Raw genomic sequence first — 8,627 nt, 5'->3', positions numbered from 1 at the left:
TACTCTAGGACTTCCCTGGTGGCTCAGATGGAAAAGCATCTGTCTACAACGCGGGAGACCTGGGTTTCTATCCCTGGGTCGGGAAGATTCCCTGGAGAAGGAAATGGCAACCCACTCCAGTACTCTTGCCTGGAAAATCCCATGGACGGAGGAGCCTGGTGTCCATGGGTCACAAAGAGTTGGACACGACTGAGTGATTTCACTTTCACTTTCACTTTTGGAATGGGAGGCTCTTTACTTAAAAATTTTTACCATTTAAAATTTGAGTCCAGTGTTTAGAAAAGAAACAACTAGATGACAGTTGACTGAAGCATCTCATATATACCTCCTGAAGCCCATTGACCTTTTTATTTCTTCAAAATAGACCATGTATCAAATTGGGTAAATATAATTCCTTCTCATCTAAATAAAAATTTGCTAAGTCTGTGTCTGCCAAACAATATCTTATTTTGAAGAATTTTTGAATATTTATTTATTTATTTGGCAGCATTAGGTCTTCATTGTATCATGCGGAAGCTTTAGCTACCCCATGCGGGATCTAGTTACCTGTTGCTGTTGTCCAGTCACTCACTCAGTCATGTCTGACTTTTGGTGACCCCATGGACTATAGCAAGCCAGACTTCCTTGTTCTTCACCATCTCCAGGAGTTTGCTCAAACTCATGTCCATTGAGTTAGTGATGTCATCCAACCATCTCATCCTCTGTTTTCCCTTTCTCCTCCTGCCCACAATCTTTCTTATCATCAAGTTCTTTCTGAATAAGTCAGCTCCTTGCATCAGGTGACCAAAGTACTGGAGCTTCAGCATCAGTTCTTCTGATGAATATCAAAGTTGATTCCTTTTAGGACTGACTGGTTTGATCTTCCTGTTTAAGAGCTATCAAGAATCTTCTCCAGCACCACAATATGAAAGCATAAATTCTTTGGTGCTCAACCTTCTTTATGGTCCAACTCACACATGACCAGTGGAAAAACCACAGCTTTGACTATATAGACTTTTTCAGCAAAGTGATATCTCTGCTTTTTTAATACACTGTTTAGGTTTGTCATTTTTTTCCCTCCAAGGAGAAAGCATCTTTTAATTTCATGGCTGTAGTCACCATCCATATTGTATTTGGAACCCAAGAAAATAAAGTATGTCACTGTTTCCATTTTTCCACATCTATTTGCATAAAGTGATAGGACCAGATGTCATAATTTTAGTGTTTGGAATATTGAGTTTTAAGCCACCTTTTTCATGCTACTCTTTCACCCTCATCAAGAGGCTCTTTAGTTCCTCTTCACTTTATGCCATTAAGGTGGTGTCATTTGCGTATTTGAGGTTGTTGATATTTCTCCTAGGAATCTTGATGGCAACTTGTGCTTCCTCAAGCTGGCTGTCATCCAGGTATTTCACATGATGCATTATGCATATAAGTTAAATAATCAGGGTGACAATATACAGCCTTACCATATTCTTTCCCCAATTTTGAACTCATCCATTGTTACCTGACTGGGATCAAACCTGAGTCCACTGCCTTGGGAGTGCAGAATCTTAGCCATTGGATCACCAGGGAAGCCCCTGTTTTAGTGTCAAATAAGTGATACCATCTTCTATCATCAATTAACTGCTTTCATTTTCTTAGAATTATATTTTCAATGATTCAATGATTACATATGTCGAGGGTCTTCTCTGATGACTTAACAGTAAAGAATCTGCCTGCAATGCAGAAAACACAGGCTTAATCCCTGGGTTAGGAAGATCCCCAGGAAAAAGAAATGGCACCTCACTCCTGTATTCTAGCTGGGAAATCCCATGGGCAGAAGAGCCTCATTGGGCTCCATAGAATTGCAGTGAGTCAGACAAAACTGAGCAACTAAACAACAAGAATAATTAGTGCTGAGACTCAGTGCTCTACTTCATTAGTGATGGTTACACTATCGTTTCCAAATTTGAATACATATCATTCTGTATTTGGTCTTTCCTACATGAGCACTAAAGTTTTCTCAGCCTTTGTCTATGACATTCAAGTTGTTAGAAATATTTTTTAATATATATTTTCCTGGACATGTGGACAGGAAAGTCTCTATGGTTTATTGGAAAGTGAAAAGTGAAAGTGTTAGTCGTTCATTCATGTCTGACTCTTTGTAATCCCATGACATAGCCTGCCAGGCTCCTCCATCCATGGAATTCTCCAGCCAAGAGTATTGGAGTGGGTTGACATTTCCCTCTCTGGGGGATCTTCCTGACCCAGGAATTAAACCTCTGTCTCCTGAACTGGCAAGTGGATTCTTTACTGCTGAGACACAAGGGAAGCATGTGGTTAATATCCAAAGAAAAAAATTGTTGACCCAAAGTGAATGTATATTGAATTTTACTTTATATTGTCAAATCGCTCTACAAAGTGGTTGCACAAATTTATATCCCGACAACAGTGCCTACTCTACTACCTCCTCACTGATGGTGTTGTCAAATTTCTTAAAACTTACCAGTGTAATGGACATGAAATGGCATCTCATTATAGTTTTATTAGGTATTTTTTGTTTACTACTGAGGTTGAGCATCCTTTCAAACACTTATTGACTGTCTTGGTTTCCTCCGTTCTGAATTACCTGTTTAAAGTCATTGCAAATTTTTCTATTAGATTACTAGTTTTCCCCAATTTTTTGGAGTTATTTGTATTTTTGAATACTTAACCACTAAGACAAATATACATTGCATATATCCTCTCTCAGGCTGGGGCTTGTCATTTAACTTTTTTCTCATAGTGACTTTTATTGATCCAGAGTTTTAAATTTTAATGTAGTCAAACTGATCAGGTTGTGTGTGTGTGTGTGTGTGTGCATTTTTTACAGAGATATTCCCTATACCATAGCAAAAATCTTTGATAATACATAGTCTTTAACTATATAAAATATTTATTTTGTTCATTAATTTCTTCATTCACTTGGAATTGGCATGTGTGTGTGTGTGTGTGTGTTGTGTGCAGATGCAAAGATTGGGCCATCAAGTAGAATTAGGTTTGAAATATTTGGAACTGAATTTCTTTTCCATGTGTATTAACTCATGCTTCACCATAATTTGTTAAATTTGTTTCCTCTAATTTATTTTGCCATTTCACTCATATATGCCAATTCTATGTTTAAAACTCTTTTTCTGGTTTCTTTTGTTCTAATGTTGTTGTTGTTGTTTAGTCACTGTCATATCTGACTCTTTGTGACCCCGTGGACTGTAGCATGACAGGCTCCTCTGCCCTCCATTATTTCCTTAAGTTTGCTCAAATTCATGTCCATTATGTCAGAGATGCCATCCTAACATTTCACCTTCTGTCTTCTCATTCTCCTTTTGCCTTCAGTCTTTCCAGCATCAGAGTCTTTTTCAATGAGTCAGTTCTTCGAATCAGGTAGCCAACGAATTAAAGCTCAGGTAGCCAAAGTATTGGAGCTTCAGAATCAGTCCTTCTAATGAATATTCAGGGTTGATTTCCTTCAGGATTAGCTGGTTTGATCCCCTTGCAGTTCAAGGGACTCTCAAGAGTCTTCTTTAGCACCACAGTTTGAAAGCATCTGTTTATCAGCACTCAGCCTTATTTATGTTCCAGCTTTCACATCCCCACCTAACTACTGGAAAAACAATAGCTTTCACTACATGGACATTTGTCACCAAAGTGATGTCTCTGCTTTATAATATGCTGTCTAGGTTTGTCATAGCTCTCCTTCCAAGGAGTGTCTTTCAATTTCATAGCTTCATTCACCATCCACAGTGATTTTGGAGCCCAAGAAAATAAAATTTGTCATTGCTTCCCTTTCTATTTGTCATGAAGTGATGGCACTGGATGGCATGATCCAAGATTTTTGAATGGTGAGTTTTAAGTCAAGTTTTTCACTCTCCTCTTTCAACCTCATCAAGAAGATTTTAAATTCCTTTTCACTCTCTGCCATTAGGATGATATTATCTGCACATCTGAGGTTATTGATATTTCTTCCAGCAATCTTGATTCCAGCTTGTGATTCATCCAGCCCCATATGCAGCGTGATGTATCTGGTAGTTCATCTGGTAAAGAATATGCCTGCAATGCCAGAGACACTGGTTCAATCCCTGGGTCAGAAAGATCCCCTCAAGAAGGGATAGGCTACCCACTTCAGTATTCTTGGACTTCCCTGGTGGCTCAGACAGTAAAGAATCTGCCTGCAATGAAGGAGACCTGGGTTTGACCCCTGGGTTGGAAAGATCCCCTGAAGAGGGAAATGGCTACCCATTCCAGTGTTCTTCCCTGGAAAATTCCATGGACAGAGGAGCCTAGTGGGGTACAGTCCATGGGGTTGCAAAGAGTCAGATATGAGTGAGCAACTTTCACTTTGACTCTGTATATAAGCTAAAGAAGCAAAGTAACAATATACAGCCTTGTTGTAGCCCTTTCTCAAATTTGAACCAATCCATTGTTCCATGTCCAGTGCTAACTGTTGCTTATTGATCCACATACAGGTTTCTCAGGCAATAAGTAAGGTGGTCTGACATTCCTATCTCCTTAAGAATTTTCCACTCTGTCCTGTGATCCACAATATGAAAGGCTTAGGCATCAATGAAGAAGAAGTAGATGTTTTTTTCTAGAATCCCTTGCTTTCTCTATGATTCAAAGAATGCTGGCAATTTGATCTCTGATTCCTTTTCTAAACCCAACTTGAATATCTAGAAGTTCTCCAATTGTAATACCATGCAGTTTTTAATTCATACAGGCTTATAATATGTTGTGAAACCTGGTAGGGCAAATTTCAAGTTCTTATATTCACTTTAGTGACTTAAATTTGAGTTCATCTGAATTTTAAGGTCAAGTTGTCAATTTCAAAACTGAAATATACTTTTAGATTTTCCTTAAGAATTCATTAAATGTACTTTCTTGGGCTCCAAAATCACTGCAGATGGTGACTTCAGCCATGAAATTAAAAGACACTTGCTCCTTGGAAGAAAAGCTATGACCAATCTAGACAGCATATTAAAAAGCAGAGACATTACTTTGCTGACAAATGTCCATCTAGTCAAACCTACAGTTTTCCCGGTAGTCATGGATGGATGTAAGAGTTGGACTATAAAGAAAGCTGAGCACTGAAAAATTGATGCTTTTTAACTGTGGTGTTGGAGAAGACTCCTTGATAGTCCCTTGGACAGTCCTGAATATTCATTGGATGGACGGATGCTGAAGCTGAAACTCCAATACTTTGGCTACCTGATGGGAAGAACTGACTCACTGGAAAAGATCCTGTTGCTAGGAAAGACTGAAAGCAGGAGGATAAGGGGATGACAGAGAATGAGATGGTTAGATGGCATCACTGACTTGATAGACATGAGTTTGAGCAAATTCTGAGAGTTGGTGATGGACAGGGAAGCCTGGCGTGCTGAAGTCTATGGGGTCACAAGAGTCATGACTGAGTAACCGAACTGAACTAAACTGAGCTGAAGTGGGCTTCTTCTATTTAAATGGCCTCATTTTTGTAATTCATTCCTGGAGTGGTAAGGAAACCAGTGCTAGAGATTGGAAAAGAGAATCTTATGTTATTGAGTTCTAGAAGACTTAGCTTCTGTCAGCAAATCTGAGAAAGCAAATACATGTCTACCAAGTTTATGGATCCAGCAAAAGAGTTTGGAAAACAGACTTTGAGTTGAATATTTGCTATGAACTGGCTTCATTCAGTAACATATTAGAAATGAGATGAACTTTAAAAACTGGGTTGGTTCAAAAGCAGAGAATAAAAAAAAAAAAAAAAAAGATGGGTAAACATGAGAAAAGGAGACTATACAAAGATAAATAAAACTAAAAGCTGGTTCTTTGAGAAGATAAAATAGACAAACCAAACATGGACATGGGTTTGGGTGGACTCCGGGAGTTGGTGATGGACAGGGAGGCCTGGTGTGCTGCAGTGCATGGGGTCGAAAAGAGTCAGACACGACTGAGAGATTGAACTGAACTGAACTGAACTGAACTGTTGTGATCCACTTAGACAAAGACTTGACGTAGTCAATAAAGCAAAAGTAGATGTTTTTCTCGAACTCTCTTTCTTTTTTGATGATCCAACAGTTGTTGGCAGTTTGATCTCTGGTTTGTATGCCTTTTCTAAATCCAACTTGAACATCTGGAAGTTCACAATTCACCTACTCTTGAAGCCTGGCTTGGAGAATTTTGAGCTTTACTTTACTAGCATGTGAGATGAGTGCAATTGTGTGGGAGTTTGAGCATTCTTTGGCATTGACTTTCTTTGGGACTGGAATGAAAACTGACCTTTTTCACTCCTGTAGCCACTGATGAGTTTTCCAAATTTGCTGACATATTGAGTGAAGCACTTTCACAGCATCATCTTTTAGGATTTGAAATAGCTCAGCTGGAATTCCGTCACCTCCACTAGCTATGTTCATAGTGATGCTTTCTAAGGCCCACTTGGCTTTGCATTCCAGGATGTCTGGCTCTAGGTGAGTGATCACACCACCATGATTATCTGGGTTGTGAAGAGCTTTTATGTATAGTTCTTCTGTGTATTCTTGCCATCGATGGGGAAACAGTGAGAACAGTGTCAGACTTTTTTTTTTTTTTGGCTCCAAAATCACTGCAGATGGTGACTGCAGCCATGAAATTAAAAGACGCTTACTTCTTGGAAGAAAAGTTATGACCAACCTAGATAGCATATGAAAAGCAGAGACATTACTTTGCCAACAAAGGTCCATCTATAGTCAAGGCTATGGTTTTTCCAGTGGTCATGTATGGATGTGAGAGTTGGACTGGGAAGAAAGCTGAGCACCGAAGAACTGATGCTTTTGAACTGTGGTGTTGGAAAAGACTCTTGCGAGTCCCTTGGACTGCAAGGAGATCCAACCAGTCCATTCTAAAGGAGGAGGGAGGAGGGTTCAGGATGGGGAACACATGTATACCTGTGGCGGATTCATTTTGATATTTGGCAAAACTAATACAATTATGTAAAGTTTAAAAATAAAATAAAATTTAAAATAAAAAATAAATAAATAAATAAATAAATAAAGGAGATCAGCCCTGGGTGTTCTTTGGAAGGAATGATGCTAAAGTTGAAACTCCAGTACTTTGGCCACCTCGTGTGAAGAGTTGACTCATTGGAAAAGACTCTGATGCTGGGAGAGATTGGGGGCAGGAGGAGAAGGGGACGACAGAGGATGAGATGGCTGGATGGCATCACTGACTCGATGGAAGTAAGTTTGAGTGAACTCCGGGAGATGGTGATGGACAGGGAGGCCTGGCATGCTGCGACCCCTGGGGTCTCAAAGAGTTGGACACGACTGAGCGACTGAAGTGAAATGAACTGAACCTCTGTTAGGTCCATATTATGTCCGTAGTTTATTGTGCCCATCTTTGCATGAAATTTTCCCTTGATATCTCTAATTTTCTTGAAGAGATCTCTAATCTTTCCCATTCTATTGTTTTCCTCTATTTCTTTGCATTGATCAATGAGGAAGGCTTTCTTATCTCTCCTTGCTATTCTCTGCAACTCTGCATTCAAATGGGTATATCTTTCCTTATCTCCTTTACTTTTTGCTTCTCTTCATTTCACAGCTATTTTTAAGGCCCCCTCAGACAACCATTTTGCCTTTCTGCATTTCTTTTTCTTGGGGATGGTCTTGATCCCCGCCTCCTCCTATACAATGTCAGGAACCTTCGTCCATAGTTCTTCAGACACTCTATCAGATCTAATCCCTGGAATCTATTTGTCACTTCCACTGCATAATTGTAAGCAATTTGATTTAGATCATACCTGAATGGTCTAGTGGCTTTCCTTACTGTCTTCAATTTAAGTCTGAATTTGGCAGTAAGGAGTTCATGGTCTGAACCACAGTCAGCTCCCAGTCTTGTTTTTGCTGACTGTACAGAGCAAAAAGGAGAGTCAGAAAAGAAAAGAGCAATCAAATCAATAATCAAATCCTAAGTAAAAATGGGTACTAAAGATTAGACACTCAAAGATACAAAAATGACCTAGAAGGATGGTACGGGGAGGGAGGGGGATTCTGGATGGGAAATACGTGTATACCTGTGGCAGATTCATGTTGATGTATGGCAAAACCAATACAATATTGTAAAGTAATTAACCTCCAATTAAAATAAATAAATTTATATTAAAAATAAAATTTTAAAAAATTAATAAGAAGAGATCAAAAAGCAAAAATTAAAAATTTAGAATAAAAATCAAACTCTCACAAGTTCAATATACAAAACAAAACATCAAAACCAAAAATTTTTAAATTATAAAGTTTATTTACAAAATAAAATTTTCTTTAAATTTTAAAAGGTAAAAGTAGTCTATAAAAATAAGAATTAAAAAATAATAAAGAATCTTATTAGGACAGTATGAAGGAAAATAATAAGGGGGAAGAAAGAAAATAAAAACAAAAATGGCAAAGAAAAAATTTAAATAATAAATAAAAATAAAAGAAAAATATATAGAGGGAAAGATAGATAGATAGATAGATAGATAGATAGATATAGGAGTGAGAGGAATGTTCATGTGATTTCTCATTTTTCCTGATCCAGTTTTTTGCCTACTGAGAATTTCCTCCAATATATCTAGGAAGGTCTCTGAAACCCTTGTGGGCAGTGTGAAGTCAATTCAAACTCATATCTTCCCTTGTTTCAGCTTG

Source organism: Bubalus bubalis, chromosome 2, assembly GCF_019923935.1.
Source record: "Bubalus bubalis isolate 160015118507 breed Murrah chromosome 2, NDDB_SH_1, whole genome shotgun sequence".
Lineage (NCBI taxonomy): Eukaryota > Metazoa > Chordata > Mammalia > Artiodactyla > Bovidae > Bubalus > Bubalus bubalis.
The sequence above is the reverse complement of the archived record's forward strand: the minus strand, read 5'-3'. Positions refer to the sequence as shown.